Source organism: Geotrypetes seraphini, chromosome 6 (assembly GCF_902459505.1).
Source record: "Geotrypetes seraphini chromosome 6, aGeoSer1.1, whole genome shotgun sequence".
Taxonomy (NCBI): Eukaryota; Metazoa; Chordata; class Amphibia; order Gymnophiona; family Dermophiidae; genus Geotrypetes; species Geotrypetes seraphini.
In genome coordinates, this window is record NC_047089.1 from 173,434,581 (window position 1) to 173,451,895 (window position 17,315).

The 17,315-nt window shown below is 43.1% G+C and overlaps 1 protein-coding gene across 3 annotated transcripts in view; it reads right to left on the reverse strand.

Moving 5' to 3' along the window:
* TBL1X (transducin beta like 1 X-linked) overlaps positions 1-17,315 on the reverse strand; it is a 499,699-nt gene that overhangs the window by 193,513 nt on the left and 288,871 nt on the right. The gene's annotated exons all lie outside the window — the stretch shown is intronic.

A 17,315-nucleotide genomic window follows, 5' to 3' on the forward strand; every position in this document is an offset into this window, starting at 1 on the left:
AAAAATATATATTTATTAAACAAATATCTATTCTGCACTATCGCTACAAGTTCTAGGCAGAGTACAAATAATTACATACATAATAAAATCGAACAAACATGATAAAAATGCAACACATAAAACAAACAATTAAAAATAACATAATCACACCACTCCTCAAAAAAAAATCTACCACCAACTCTGATTTAACTCACATTAATCAGGCTTATCAGCATTATTTACAGTCTCCACAGTTCCACCATAAAAATCTTCATTACTAAGGCCTAGATTCACTAACCTTCCGATCCTATCCAATCCGTGGGCGATCCATGGCAGGCCGACTGATCCACAACGCATCCTCATGCAAATGGGGGCAATCAGAGGCATGCCCCCCAACTGACAGCATGGATTGCTAGAGAGCGATCCTGATGCATGCATAGACCATCTTCTTTGCCTGTAGATGGTCTGCGCTTGCTATCCGTGCAAGGAAGAGCTGGAATTTTTTTTTAACAGAGCTGGAAACTTTACTTTTTCGTGAGCCCGTGGCTTTAACCCGGGGGTTTAAAGCGGGGCTGCGCTGCGACGTGTTCTGGAACTTAACAGAACATGCCTTAGTGCAGCCCTGCTTTAAACCCGTCGGTTAAAAACATGGAGTCGGGGCGGCAAGAGCAGGAGAGTTGGGGCAGAGAGTAGGGTTTTTGCACATGCTCAGCAGTTGCTTGTTTTTGGGTCAGCCAGCCCAGTCGGTGTGCCAGCATTTGTTTAGTGAATCGAGGCCCTTCCTACTTTGTATGCCGTTTCCCTTCATTTGCATGTGCAGATTGGATCAGAGGATGATCGACCACGAAGTTAGCAAATCGGGTCAGTACACGATCGCAAACACAATCGGTGGGCTTAGTGAATCTAGCCCTAAATCCCTTCATATGCTTGAACAAATAAGAGTTTTTAGTTCTCCTTTGAGCTCTCCAACGTTTTCCATTTGTTAATTTCAATAGGAAATGTCTTCTTTTATTTATATTTACTATCTTTAAGATGAATACAGCAAGCACACTATTTTACCCATAATAATGAAAGAAATAGTACAGATATAATCAGAACAAAGCACATCACAAAATTAAAAAAAACACACACAAATAAAAGTAAAATAAGGAGGCCTAAGCAGAAGCAAGAAATTTCACAAATAAAGGGCTCCTTTTACTAAGTGCGATAGCAGTTAGCCGCGTAGTACGGGTTTAGCGCGCACAGCAATTCAGCGCGCGCTAAAAACGCTATCGCGGTTTAGTAAAAGGAGCCCTAAAAGAACCTCAGTGTCAAAGATGCATATGTTATGTGGAAATCAAAACAGCAGCTCAGTCAAAATATAGTAACCAAGGACGGTTTACTGTAATGCAGACATAAAACACATATAAAAACCCGACAGCCACACTAAGGCCCAAATTCTGTAATTGGCGCCTAATGTTAGGCACCTATTTTGGAGGTGCCCAACTAAATAAGCACCTATCTAAATAGAATAACAAGCTCAAGTAAGCTTTTTAATCAGCAATAATTGAACCTTTGGCGCCTATCAAGAAAGAGCGATTCTGTAACAAGGCGCCTCTATAAATTTTAGGCAGCCTTCAAAAAAATAGGTGCTATGCTTGATAGGCGTGGGCGTGGCTTTATGTTAGGTGCCTTGTTGACCTGTACAATTCTTACTCCAAAAGAACTGTTAATCTATACGGTTCATAGACAAAACCGCCGAAGACAAAGGCGCGCGCCGACAACTGAGCGAAGAAGGAAGCGCGCGCCGAAGAAAAAGAGTGTTTATAGGGGCTCCAACGGGGGGTTTGTTGGGGAACCCCCCCCCCACTTTACTTAATACAGATCGCGGCGGCGTTGTGGGGGGTTGTAACCGCCCTCATTATACTGGAAACTTAACTGTTTCCCTGTTTTTTAGGAAAAAAGTGAAGTTTTCAGTAAAATGTGGGGGGTTACAACCCCCCAAACCCCCCCCAACGCCCCTACAACGCAGCGCAATCTGTATAAAGTAAAGTGGGGAGATTCCCCCACACACACACCCCGTCGAAGCCCTTTAAAACATTTTCTTTGGCGCGCACCTCCGCATTGCGCTCAGTTGTCTGCGCGCGCCTTTGTCCCGGTGCGCTTTTGACCTGACACAAATCTATACCTGTTAATCACTAGCTCTTAACTAGAGAGTTGCGCGGGGACAGAAATCCCACCCGTCCCCGCCAAAGTCCCACCCGTCCCCACCCGTCCCCGTGAGGACTCCCACCCGTCCCCACCCGTCCCCGCGAGGAATCCCTCCGTCCCCACCCGTCCCCGCCCGTCCCCACGAGGAATCCCCTACGTCCCCACCTGTCCCTATAAACTACAGAAATAGTTATTTCATTTAATTATGCTACTGAATTAAAGGCTCTGGTAGAAACCCATTTAAAAATAAGCAAAAAGACTTTATTAATTTGGAAATATTAATTGGGAAGAATACATACTTTATAAACGGGTTTCTACCAGAGCCTCTAATGTTTATAAATTTTTATCAACACAACTAATATACTACTTTATCCTTAAGCAAAAAAAAAAAAATAATAATAATAATTTTTTTCCTACCTTTATTGCCTGGTTTCTGCTTTCTTCATGTTCTCATTCAATTCCTTCCATCCACTGCCTCTCTTCTCTCTGTGTCTTCCATTTGCTCTATTACTGTGCCTCTCCCTTTCTCCCCCCTCCCAAATTGGTCTGGCACCCATCTTTTTCCCTCCGGTCCCCCCATAGTCTGGCACCTCTGTCTTCTTCCCTGCCAGCGTCTTCTTCCCATTCCCTCTTCCCCATTTCCTTTCAGTGTCCTTCTCCCCCACCATCTTCCCCATGTCCTGTCAGGCAGCATCCTTCTCCCCTCTCTGCCTTCCCCATGTCCTTTCAGCGGCCTTCTCCCCCCTCTGTCTTCCCCATGTCCTTTCAGTGGCATTCTCCACCCCTTTGTCTTCCCCAGTGCTTTCAGGGTCCTTCCCCCCCCTTCCTCCCGTTTACCCCATGTCCTTTCAGCGGCCTTCTCCACCCCTGTTTTCCCCATGTCCTTTCAGTGGCATTCTCCACCCCTTTGTCTTCCCCAGTGCTTTCAGGGTCCTTCCCCCCCCCTCATCTCCCGTTTACCCCATGTCCTTTCAGCGTTCTTTTCCACCCCTTTGTCTTCCCCAGTGCTTTCAGTGGCCTCTCCCCCCTTAAGCGTCTTTTCTTCTCCACTCCACCTTTCCTCCCTCCCTGCCTCCACCTTTGTGGCGCTTTTGCACCCGACCGACAACAGAACAGGCCCGGTCGGACAAATCTCCCTGTCCTGTAGCCGCGAATCTAAATTACCTTCTTACAGCAGCTGGAGTAGTGAAGCTGCTGTAAGAGGTAATTTAGATTTGAGGCTACAGGGCAGGGAGATTTGTCGGCCGGGCCTGTTGTCGGTCGATCGGGGGACCTGACCGGCTGTGCACATTCTTCGGGGCGGACCGCCCCCTCCCCCCTCTTTCGTTCGCCATTGCCTTCTCCCTACCTGCCCTGCCGCACACAGCCGACCGGAAGTCTTCCTGATGTCAGCGCTGACGTCGGAGGAAGGGAGGGCTTTGCTTAAGCCCTCCCTCCGACGTCAGCGCTGACATCGGGAAGATTTCCGTTCGGCTGTGTGCTGCGACAGGGCAGGTAAGGAGAAGGAGACTACCCTCGCGGCTCGACCAACCCCGCTGCGATCCAACCCCGCAGGAACCCCGCGACCCTCGGAGGCGTCCCCACGGGATCCCCGCGACCCTAGGGGGCGTCCCCATGGGATCCCCGTGACCCAAAGGGGGAACCCGCGGGATCCCCGCGGGTCCCGCGGGATTCCCGTCATCCCCGTTCCCGTGCAGCTCTCTACTCTTAACTCTGTTTATTCCACTCAAGTTGTGCCATCTTTTAATCATTGTAAACCGCATAGAACTTCACGGTCCTGCGGTATATAAATTGTTATTATTATTATTATTATTATTAAGTGTGCTTAAGCGCTCGCACGTCCGCCTAACTTTTAATTGTGCCTAGAGCTGACCTATTTATTGGGCGCCTCCAAAATAGGTGCCGCTCAGCGTGATTCACTAAACAGCACCCAATTTTATTTGACTCGCGCTGAACGGTGCTTATTTCGGCGGCCTAACCTTTGGGGCGTTTCTTATAGAATTTGCCCCTAAGGGCTGTATCAGGGGTTAGTAGAACTATAAAACAACAACAAAGTAGAATGATTGAAAAATAAAAAAAGAGCACAATTTAAACCAAATCAAAATTAAATGCAATTGTTCAAACCAAAATAATAAAGATCATATATGTAAAAGAAACATAGGGAGTACAACTAAAAGAGGACCATATAATGTGTAAAATGTGCACATAAAAACTACAATTAAAACATATTTAGAATAAAGGAGCAGGCATCTAAACATATTGATAGGCTAGCTGTGATAAAAATGATTCTTGCAAAGCAAAACAGCAACAAACCAAAGCCGGTAAAGTGGAGTTGATGAACTGGAAACTTCAAGGTACACTTCCTCCTCCCCATTCGCGATTTTCTTTTCTTGGGAGGGGGAAAATAAAAAAAAATGTAACAAAAATCCATCTTTTTTTCCTCCCTGCCGCCTTCCCGGCCTTACCTGGTGGTCTAGAGGGCTTTCGGGGCAGGAGCGATCTTTCTACGCTCCTGCTCCGTGCAGATCGCCATGAGGAAATGGCTGCTGGGAGTTCCCGTAGTCTCTCGAAACTACGTTGGGAACTCCCTACAGCCATTTCCTGATGGCGATCTGCACGTGGCAGGAGTGTAGGAAGATCGCTCCTGCCCCGAAAGCCCTCTAGACCACCAGGTAAGGCCGGGAAGGCAGCAGGGAGGTGGGGGAGGGTCAGAGCCGGATAATCGCGGTTTTTCGACATTCGCGGTCCAGCTCTGCCCTTATCCCCCGCGAATGACAAGGGAGAAGTGTATACTGATAACATAAAATACATAAACCAATAAAAACAGTTTCAGTTGGCAATGACAAGGCTGTGCTGCAAAGGGGTTGTGGTTACAACCAGAGCTTGATTCTGCTTGGGAGCCAGAATTGGGTGGTGCAGAAGATTGGAGCGGGAGCTAAGAGAAACATGACTGGTGAGAAAACCTTTAGCTAATGCAGCCCTACACAACATACAGCTCTCACTCCGCTCTCCTGCCTGTGTGTTCTCCCTAGCGTCTTTTAGATTCCTCATAGGCCTCCAAAACTAAGGGCTCCTTTTACAAAGGTGCATTAGGGCTTTAACACGCGGAATAGCGCACGCTCAATAGCTGCGCGCACTAGACCTTTATGCCAGCACTGAGCTAGCGTTAGTTCTAGAAGCGTAGCACGGGTTTAGCACGCGCTAAAATCCTGCATGCGCTAAAAACACTAGCGCACCTTAGTAAAAGGAGCCCTAAATATACAAACAAAAATAAGCAATACATTACATGAAAAAGACAGCAAATAAATTTGGAGCATGCAAAAGGCAAATCAAATCAATTTCCCTTAATTGCACCAAGGGGGGGTGGAGGAAAAGGACAAACATAAGAGATGATATATGCAAAAATAAATTTCATTTCTATACAAAGACATAGAGGAAATAGCCAAGTAAAGAATCTTTGTCAAATTTTTCATAAACTGGGTAATTCTATAAATCAGCATTCTCAGTCTGGGTAGCCTAATGCCATTCTCCGAGCATCAATTTTGTTACACTTCTCCCTCCGGATTCACGGGGGATAGGGGCAGAGCCAGACTGCGAATGGTGAAATACCGCGAATATCTTCTGGTCCGGCTCTGACCCACCCCCGCATCCCTCCTGCCTTCCCCCAGGCATCCTGGCCTTACCTGGTGGTCTAGCGGGCTTTCGGGGCAGGAGCGATCTTCCTACGCTCTTGCCCTGTGTAGATCGCCAATAGGAAATAGCTGCCATGAATTCCCGCAGTCTCTCGAGACTACGACGGGAACTCCCCACAGCCATTTCCTATTGGCGATCTACATGGGGCAGGAGTGTAGGAAGATCGCTCCTGCCCCGAAAGCCCGCTAGACCACCAGATAAGGCCGGGACGCCAGGGGGAAGCTAAACTGTGGGTTTTTTTCTTTTTTTCCCCTCCCCAAAAAATCGCGAATATGTGAAATCGCGATTGCCGAAACCGCGAACGGGGAGGGGGAAGTGTACTGTCATCTGGGTGCCAAGATTCTGTAATAGAATACAGTAAAAGCTTGGTTTGCAAACATAATTTGTTCTGGAAACATACTTGTAATCCAAAGCACTCGTATATCAAAGCGAATTTCCCCATAAAAAATAATGGAAACTCAAGACTATTCATTCCACATCCCAAAAACTTTAATAGAAAATACTGTACTGTAGTACATTTTAAACAGTCACTACACTCCCACGTCAGAGAAAGAAGAACTATCGGCTCAGTTGTGATGTGCGGATACAGTGTGTACTTGTATTGCAAAACCTTGCAGTGTCTTTGGCTCAGTTGTGATGACATGCCGAGACATATATGTGCTTGTATTATAAGACATCACTTGTAATATCACGCTCTTTCTGCTTCTGTCTCTCCCTTCCTTCCTATCCGCTTTAATAGTTCCTTTTTATCTGGGATAGATGGGCTGAGTTTTACTCGATGGGGAATGAAGGGCATTCATTATTTACTTCACTTGGTTGATGATGATGGGAACCCTAAATCCTTCGCTCGGCTGCGAGAAGAATTTGATCTTCCACAACAAGATTATTTTGCTTACATGCAAGTGCATCATTACATTTCTTCCCTGCCCTCTAATTCTTTAACAGCCTCCTGCCAGGATACATTGTCTATGGCTTTTACCATTGGTTCCCCCTTAAGTTCCATCATCGCCATTTGAAGGATGAGTCCCCTTTATTTGACCATTCTAAACGAGATGCTTGGTCTCGTGACCTTGCTGTTGAGATGCCCACTGATGTTCTTTTGTAGGCTGTCCATCGACTTCCTGCCTTTCGTAAATACACCACCTTTTGGGAACAACATTTTAAGTTGATTTTTCGTTTGTATATTTCTCCTAAGAGGGCCTATTTGTCACACTTCTGTGAGACTGCTGCTTGTCCTCGCTGTCAGGCTCCGGAAGCGGGCTTGGGACACATGTTCTGGTCTTGCCCCAATGTTCAAACCTTCTGGACTGCAATTTTTGTTTTTGTGGAGCGTATTTGGAACATTACTATTCGACGTTCCCCCTTGCTCTTATTTGGAACTGTTCCTCACTACTTCCCTCGGACGAAGGGAGCTGCAGCTTTTCTCAAGTGGACTATCCTGATTGCTTTGAAATGCATTTTGCTAAAATGGCTTGAGGCTGAGGCTCCGGATTATTCTCTTTGGCGTTGCCGTATGATTATTCTCCTACTGTGGGAAAGGAGGGACGTGACGGATCTTTCTTCTCTCCCAGGCCGCATCTTTCAGAGTACCTGGGAACCTTTTTGGACAACATTGACCCCTTTGGCTCGCAGCCGGGTGCTTAATTGTTGATTTTGTTTTGTGACTCACTTTGTATAAAATGGCATACCTCTTTTTGTTGTATTCTTGGTACTATATATTTGGATGGAGGACCGGGGTAGGGGGGGGGGGGTTGTCTGGGATGGTTTGGGGTGGGGAGGGGATGTTATTTTCAAACTTGTTGAGCTGCTTTGTATTTGTTACCTCTGATTTGTTGCTGTTTTGTTTGCTCAATAAAATATATTTGACTATAAGACATCACTCGTTTATCAAGTTAAAATTTAACAAAACATTTTGCTCATCTTGCAAAACACTCGCACACCAAGTTACTTGCAATCCAAGATTTTACTGTACTAGCATAAGTAGGTATTTAGGGGTGTGCGCTTTCGCCATGCCATGTCAATGGGAACATAAGTTGGAGTGTCTAGGTGTGCCAAGACACTAGGTGTGGTGTAGTGTCTAAGTGTGGTGTAGTAGTTAGAACTACATCCTCAGCACCCTGTGGTTGTGGGTTCAAATCCCTCACTTTTGCTTGTGACCCTGGGCAAGTCACTTAATACCCCATTGCCCTAGGTATTAAAATTAGGTAGAGCGTGAGACCACCAGGGCAGATAGGGAAAAATGCTTAAGTACCTGAATGAAAATGTAAATTGTAATTCCATCTATCTAAGTCTAACCAAGAAAAATCTTCAAAGACTTCAGTGGATCTAGAACACTGCGGCTAGGTTGATCTTCGCAAAAAGCAAATTCGATCATGTTTCCCCACTTCTGTCAAAACTTCACTGGATTCCGGTGATTTCTAGGATTCACTTTAAATGTACCTGCCTAATTTTCAAGATCCTGCATGGCATTCTTCCTCCCCTAATCCCACTATCATGGAATTATTCGAGACCTGACACTACCAGATCTGCCCACATACTCAAACTATCTTTCCCCTCATTAAAAGGTGTCACGTATGCAGGTAAATTAGGGAAATCCCTTTTCTTCAAATTCCCTCCCTGCCCCGCTGCGGAACCTAGGCTCATTCCAATTATTCTAAAAGCATCTGAAAACCTGGCTTTTCTCCAAAACGTAAAGCTATCTATTTAAAATGTAAAGCTAACTATCCTCTTTATAACCTCTAATTTCTTATTATGTCCTACCCTCATTTATTGAACTACCTGTAAACCGTGTTGAGCTCTATCTTTATGGAAATGATGCGGTATACAAACTTAAGGTTTTGTTTAGTTTAGTTTAAATCAATTAGGGCTATAAGTGGTAAATAAATACTAAATAAATGCGTAATGTAGTATTCTATAAACTACGCAAGTAATGGGGAAACACAATTATGGCCCACCTGTCCTCCACCCCCCTTGAATTAGGTTGGTTTGAACCAGGAAGGGAAAACGATGAAAAGAAAAATTCCACAAAAGAATCTTTCAGGGCCTGCAATTCTTGAATTTGAGATTTATCTGTAAACTTTACCAATCAGTAAGATAGCATCTGTATGCAAACATATGGCATAATCTCTTTGAGAGAGCCCAAAAACCAATTTCTCATTCAGGCACTTCTTGAAATGATTGAAATTAGAAACCATATTTCTTATAAAATTCTCTCCTCTTCCCTGGCCGCCTTCCCCCTAATTTGCCTCAGCTTTCACACACAGACAGGATTGAGAGCTGTACTATAGTGATTACTGCATGCAATGACCAAGTGAAGGGATATTATCAGAAACCATACTCAGTGTGCTGAAATTGTTCATATATTTCCAATGATAATTGCTGGTCCGCTGGTTTGTGAGAGATTAAGAAAAAGGAGACATTTAGGCATCTCTCCTGGGAGGGCTGGTAGAGTTTAGATATACAAAAAAACTCTTCTATTATGTAATAATGAACATGGCTACCACATGAATCATCTAAATTATGATGATAATTATTGTAATGACTACATGCACATACGCCAATGCACCACTATAAATGGGGAGGAAAAAAACCTCAGATGCCCACCTCCACCCTATAATTTTTTTATGGGTGGTAGGCATACAGGGTAAGGAGCCTCATAGGCATAAATAAAACCTCTCCCACCACAAAACGGTATAATGGCTCTGTGTGATGTGACTAGAGGATTGGAAACAAGTAAGCAAAGAGACGTCATTTTTTATTACATTACATTAGAGATTTTTATTCCGCCTGTGCCTTTCGGTTCTAAGCGGATGCTGTTGTAAAGGTCCAAGTGGAGAGTCTACACCCTGATGCAGCAGAAATTGTGAAACACTGGCCATCGGTAAGACGGACCTTTAGGATGAGATAAGCATTTCTGACATTTTTGTTTCCAATCCTCTAGCCGCATCGCACAGAGCCATTATACCGTTTTGTGGTGGGAAAGTAATTTATCTCTATGAGGTTCCCTTACCCTGTTATTTGGAATGACTAAGAAGGCTGGTACTGAGTAGGGATTGATGCCCCCAGCTGTAAACTATATTAATATTAGACCCTAGTATGTATCAAGTTAAGATAAAAACTTGTATTGTAAGTGGATAGCATTGCTGGTTTTAAGAAAGGTTTGGACAATTTCCTGGAGGAAAAGTCCATAGTCTGTCATTGTGAAAGACATGGGGAAAGCCATTGCTTGCCCTGGATCGGTAGCATGGAATGTTGCTACTCCTTGGGTTTTGGCCATGTATTAGGGATCTGGATTGGCCACCATGAGAACCATTGGGCTGATCCAGTAAGGCTATTCTTATGAAATGATGTATGTTTAACCTGTAGCCCATTCTGAGCTCTTGTAGAACAACGGGATAGAAAATGAATGAATTAAATAAATAAATGGATATAAGGAGTTTGTTGGGGACTGCTGAGAGATTGAATATTGGAAATGTTTAGTATTTAATTTTATGGCATTGTTAAAATAAAATGCATTACAAAATTAACAAGATGTGGGCAAAAAAAGTCTGTATCCAAGGCCACACATCTCAGAAAAGTTACTCTACCATGGTTTATTTTTAGCTCAAATTCATAATATACCTACTACAGGACAGCAGATGTGTTTGCTGTTGGAGATGAAACTAGAATCAGAAGTTTGGTACAACTCTTTCTGGCAGAATTGAAAGACAAAACTCTTTTATCAAAGAATGCCTAATGGAACGTTATCAGTCTGGATTGTAAATATGAGGAAGTGGATGCTATTAAGAGATGTAACATTCAACAGTTTAAAAGGGTGCGAGCATCATTGGATGCTTTTGGCCAACTTGTTGGGGTTTTTTTTAGTTCAATCTTTATTAAGTTTTAACATCTTACAAAGAAATGCAACACAAATATATTATAAACAAATGTAAACATATAGCAGTAAATTTTAACAGAGTCATGTCATTATCTATCCATCCCTGCCCCCACCCTACCACCTTCCCATTTGTCTGGCAGGTCAATCATACGACCACATATACTACTTAACAAAACCTTCTAATGGGCTCCAAATATCCTTATATGAGCCATATTCCCAGACCTTTCAGCTAAGTTCACTTCATATCTATAAAATAGACATACTGCCTCCCACCAAAAATAAAAATTCAAAAGTGTGAAGTCTTTCCAGTTCTTAACTATTGATTGTATTGCCTCTCCAGACAGTATCAAGAACAGCTTATTTTTATTAGCTGTCAGTAAAGTCCCTGAAGTAGCACATGTTCCACCTATTGCTATATCCAAAAAATCAAGAAAAGGATGCCCAAAATAAATCACAAAAAATTGCACCCTCCAAAATACAGGACAAAAAAGTCACCTTTCTTTACAAAAAGGGAGAAAAGACCTCAGTGTCTAATAGGGGCTCTTTAAGCTTCCCATATAGACAGGCTAGTTTTAAACAGAATTTAATCCTAGCAGACACATCCTTGGTCAGAAAAACTCCCAATTAGTAAGTGAACCTCTATTCTAATTTTCTAATAGTTTTATATATTTTCTTATAGTTTTATATATTTTTTAAAACTTTTCTTCAAACAACAATTATCAAAAATAGAAGTCACTTATCTGAGCACTTCGATATTCAGGTGTAGTCCTGGAGTAAAGCAAGCAGGAAAAACTGCTCTATGGAAAAAAGCTATCAGTCAAAACATTCTTCCAAAATATCCAACAGGGGCCCCTGTTTCGCAACAAAATGCTTCGTCAGGGATTTGCTGTAAAACATGAAAGACACATTGTAGAAAGTTTTCAAAGAACTTGAGAAAACAAGCAGAAAAAGGATAGCTATACCCACAGCGATCACACACCCGCTTCCACTCCTGTCATAAAATGGCCCCTCAGCGTTCTCCTTAAATAGGCACCTCCCAGTGACACCACGTCAAAGTGTGATGACATCATCTTTATGCAAATCATGCAAAAAACGTGGTGACATCATATTACTGCAATTCTTATTGTTCTCATTGCAGACTATCAAAACCAGGCTTTCCAATCCACCCCACTATTCAAACGTTCCCTTGGATTATATAGTGCCCTAGTATAGGCATTCTTCACACATTTCTCAGAGTACCCTCTGGCATATAGTTTTTGTTTTAACACCACTGACTGGCGCTTGAATTCATCCTTAGTCGAACAGATTCATCTATACCTCAAAAATTGAGAATGGGGTAAACTTTCTTTTAAATGTGTGGGATTTAAAAGAAAGTTTACCCCATTCTCAATTTTTGAGGTATAGACGAATCTGTTCGACTAAGGATGAATTCAAGCGCCAGTCAGTGGTGTTAAAACAAAAACTATATGCCAGAGGGTACTCTGAGAAATGTGTGAAGAATGCCTATACTAGGGCACTATATAATCCAAGGGAACGTCTGTTAGAATACTCTAAATCTAAAGATCTGGAATCTAAGATTACCTGTGTACTACCCTATTCCCAGCAGGGGAGTGCTTATGGTCGCAGTTTGAAGAAATATTGGGAGTGCTTGTCAGTGCACCCCTGTTTTCGTGACTGTACTATGATGTTTTCTTACTCACGAAACAAATCCATCCAACAGGAGCTTTGTCCCACGAGTAGTGTGGCAATTGTACCTGTGAATGAATGCACGAATGGGAGTATGGACATTGGACATGATAAATGTGGACATTGCTCTGTCTGTGATATTATGGAGGTGTGCACATCCTTTGTGAATCCAGCAAATCGTAAAGTGTATTATCTACATCATTTCTCTGATTGTGCCACTAGTGGAGTTATATATATTATCAAGTGCCCGTGTCAGCAATTGTATGTGGGTCAGACTTCAAGGGCTTTGAAAACACGCCTTATTGAACATCGCTCGTGCCTTGCACGAGAAAGGCTTGAGGCTCCCATGGTACAGCACTGTATGGACTGTAAACATGTTTTTGAAGATTTGCGCTGCTGGGTTTTGGAGAGAGTGTCACCGTCTGCACGGGGTGGTGATTTTAAACAAGTTTTATTGAAAAGGGAACAACGCTGGATATTTTCTTTGCAAACTTTTACCCCTATGGGTTTGAATAGTGGGGTGGATTGGAAAGCCTGGTTTTGATAGTCTGCAATGAGAACAATAAGAATTGCAGTAATATGATGTCACCACGTTTTTTGCATGATTTGCATAAAGATGATGTCATCACACTTTGACGTGGTGTCACTGGGAGGTGCCTATTTAAGGAGAACGCTGAGGGGCCATTTTATGACAGGAGTGGAAGCGGGTGTGTGATCGCTGTGGGTATAGCTATCCTTTTTCTGCTTGTTTTCTCAAGTTCTTTGAAAACTTTCTACAATGTGTCTTTCATGTTTTACAGCAAATCCCTGACGAAGCATTTTGTTGCGAAACAGGAGCCCCTGTTGGATATTTTGGAAGAATGTTTTGACTGATAGCTTTTTTCCATAGAACAGTTTTTCCTGCTTGCTTTACTCCAGGACTACACCTGAATATCGAAGTGCTCAGATAAGTGACTTCTATTTTTGACAATTGTTGTTTGAAGAAAAGTTTAAAAAAATATATAAAACTATAAGAAAATATATAAAACTATTAGAAAATTAGAATAGAGGTTCACTTACTAATTGGGAGTTTTTCTGACCAAGGATGTGTCTGCTAGGATTAAATTCTGTTTAAAACTAGCCTGTCTATATGGGAAGCTTAAAGAGCCCCTATTAGACACTGAGGTCTTTTCTCCCTTTTTGTAAAAGAAAGGTGACTTTTTTGTCCTGTATTTTGGAGGGTGCAATTTTTTGCCACCTATTGCTATGCCATATGAAAAAGGTATACAAATTTCCAATATATTCTGTATTTTATTCCACTCTTCTTTCCAGAATGTTTGAACCAGTGGGCAATAAAATGAAAGATGGTCAAATGTACCCACTTCCTAGCAGACATCCCCACAGACTTTTATTGTTCTAGGGACTTACTATAAATTCTACATGTATTGTGCTGGCTTATCCACAGACCCACACACATTCTTATCTCCACATCCATTCGCACACACACTATCCAAGACTATTTCACTATCCACATCAGAATCCACTTGCACACACACTATCAAAGCCTCAATTTCCAAATACCCCCTTCACTTTATGACTGGAGCATTGAACTGGACCTGCTCTCAGCCCCCATTGCCTTGGAAAGTATGGTGATACAGGCATAGACGGTCTGTATATGAGGCTTGGGGAGGATAAGCCTCACTATACCCAACCACTAATTTTCTCTTCCTGCCCGAGTCCATGGCAGGAAGAACAAACAGAAAAGGTAATATTCCCTTCCTTGCCGCTGTCTCTCCAACTCTGGAGGCTGCAAAGAAAATTAAATCATGTGAAAGGGGCAGAGCACTGTGCACACTGCTGTTGACTTTGCATGTCTCCCTCCTTCTCCTTCTCCTGTGATGTTAACTTCCTGTTTTGGGAAGGGAGGAGAAGGAAGGAGATGAGCAGAGTTGGCAGTGGCACCTACAGGGCTCTGCCTCTAAGCATGATTTATTTTTCTTTGCAGCTCTGGAATAGGAAAAGGAATATTACCCTGCCTATTTGTTCTCATCTTCGTTGAGTTCATACCTGCCTGAGTTAGTGAAAGAGTGAGGGAATGAAATGGGATAATGTTGAGGATTGGGACTCATGAGAAGAAAGAAAGGACTATTGAGGGGGGAGAAAAAGGAACAATGCACCCATACGATTTTAACTTGGGCCACCATACTCCATATCACGATGCCCTAGCCCCATCCCAGTCCATCATGTTTCTATGAGATAGTGGTTGTTGCGGATGGGCAGACTGGATGGGCCATTTGGCCTTTATCTGCCATCATGTTTCTATGACATAGGTGTTGCTGCGGATGGGCAGACTGGATGGGCCATTTGGCCTTTATCTGCCATCATGTTTCTATGTTTCCTGCTTTAACTTCCCCAAAAATAGTTACCAACTGCATCTATGGATTATAGAGGTCCATCTTAATCTTTCCCCTTGGGCTTGATTCACTCCTAGCTACATTACTATCTTTGAATTTTACACAGATGAAGTCAGTTGCAACATTAGACACAAAATAGATACCAAATAAGCAAATGACTTAAATGATTACTAGGCAATTACAATATATTATTATTTACATATACCATTCTATTAGTGCACTTCATATTAGAGGACTGAATACAAACAAATTATCACAGTTTATCTGAGTTGTAAACAGAATACCAACATAAAACAAAAAATAAAAAAGTTACATGAGAAAATGTAATATACAGCTTGGTTTACGAGAATAGTTTGTTCCAAAGCATGCTTGTAATCTAAAGCACTGGTTCCCAACCCTGTCCTGGAGGACCACCAGGCCAATCGGGTTTTCAGGCTAGCCCTAATGAATATGCATGAGAGAGATATGCATATAATGTAAGTGAGAGGCATGCAAATCTGCTCCATGCATATTCATTAGGGCTAGCCTGAAAACCCGATTGGCTTGATGGTCCTCCAGGACAGGGTTGGGAATCACTGATCTAAAGCACTCGTATATCAACGCAAATTTCTCCATAGAAAATAATGGAAACTCGGACGATTTGTGTAAAATCTTCTCATTAACTGGTCAAATTAATTACATTTTAGTGCAGGCTTTTAATACAACTGTTGATATGAAATAAATATTAAATAAGAAAAGAAAGAAAAACAAAACGAAAAAAAGAAAAAGAAACGAGGAGTTGAAATCAGTCATTAAGGTAGCTCAGCCACCATAACAGGACACAACCTTTGCAAGCAAGGGAAGGCGCCGTTGCCCAGCTCCAGGAGCAACCAAAAACAGCAGAGTCAGAAGGGAGAAGGCTGTCTGTCGGTTCATTAAAGCACAAGTCACAAAGCCAAAGGAAGCGGTCCGTGACAGAAGGCAGCAGGCCAAGGAGAGAAGGCAGGGCACAGAAGATCCATCGAGGCGAACCCACCACTGGCGATCACAGCTCCGGCATCCGCCCCAGATCCCCAACGCACAACCAGACTCCGAAGGCGTACCATAGCACCATCAATAAGCAGAGACGCCACGCCGAACCAATAAGCTGAGCCCCACCAATAAGCAGAGACACCACACCGATCTTGGAGTCCCGCAGCTGCCATTGAGGGAAAAGAGCCCCAAAGTCTATCACCCTCATCAGGGCAGATCCGGAATACAGCAGGTAGGAAGCGCACATTACCAATTAAGGCTAGGATCAAGTTTATGTGCTCATACTACAAGACAATGCTGGTTTTGCAAGTTACAATTTGCAGGAGTATTTTGCTTGCCTTGTAAAACACTCGCAAACCGAGGTTTGACTGCACTTGAAATAATAATTTTTAAAAACCTAGTACCATTTAATGAAAAAAATAGGTAACAATGAATTTTAAATGGAGTAATTGATTGCTGAAAAAAAAACAATTGCAGAGGTTGATTATTTCCTTAATAATTACTCTGTAATAATGATGCTAGTGTAGGGTCATGAAATGGTTAACTGTTGTTTAAAATATTGCTCTGGTCTACATAGCTGAAAACAGTGTATAATCTATTGACTTCATCTGCCTAAAATGTATGTCCCTACCTTACCACATTGTAAGCTGAATAGATAAGAGTTTGAGCCATGATGTACCCTGCCCTTCTGTACATTTAACTGTAAGAGTTAGATAAGTGTCCTGCTAGTGACCTGCTAGTGTGAGCTTAGAACCAATGAGTGTTAAGAAAAGTAACACGTGAAAAGCTTTTTCTAGAATTCAGTTGTATAGCCAGAAAAATGAATAAATATCTCTGTAACTTCCTGGTTTTGGCACTTCTGAGCCAGCTTGGAGCTCAGGGGTCCAGCATGCATGCTGTGAATAAAACTTGTACTTTCTTCACGCCTCTGACATTGTGTGTCCAAGTGACCTTTCACTAGGAAACACAATATAAAAGCAGAACTGGAAGTTCAGAAACCCAGGTGCAGATATTCAAAGTTTTTAAGAATGCAGAAAAGGCTTCTGCCCACTTACCCAATCCAGTGCCGCTGTATATCTCCTCCGACTACCACAGCACTGTCCGGTAAGTGTTGGGCGGTCTGGGGGCAGGCTATGATAGAAGCCAGCTGAAATTTTACGCTTACCGTATTTTCACTCATATACCGTGCACCCGTGTAAAACGCGCACATGGGTATAGCGTGCGGGAAACTGTAATTTATGTAAATAAATTTTTATATACCGCGCACATCAGTATACCGCGCATGCCGCCCCGATTCTCCCATCGCCACCCGACTCTCCTCTGGCCACCCCGACTCTCCTTTCGCCCGCCCCGACTCTCCTCTCCCCCTTGAAGTCCTGTCCCCACCCTGAAAGCCTGATGCCCCCCCCGACGTCCGATTCACCCCCCCCACAGGACCGCTCGCACCCCCACCCCGAAGGACCACTCGCACGCACTCGCACCTGCAC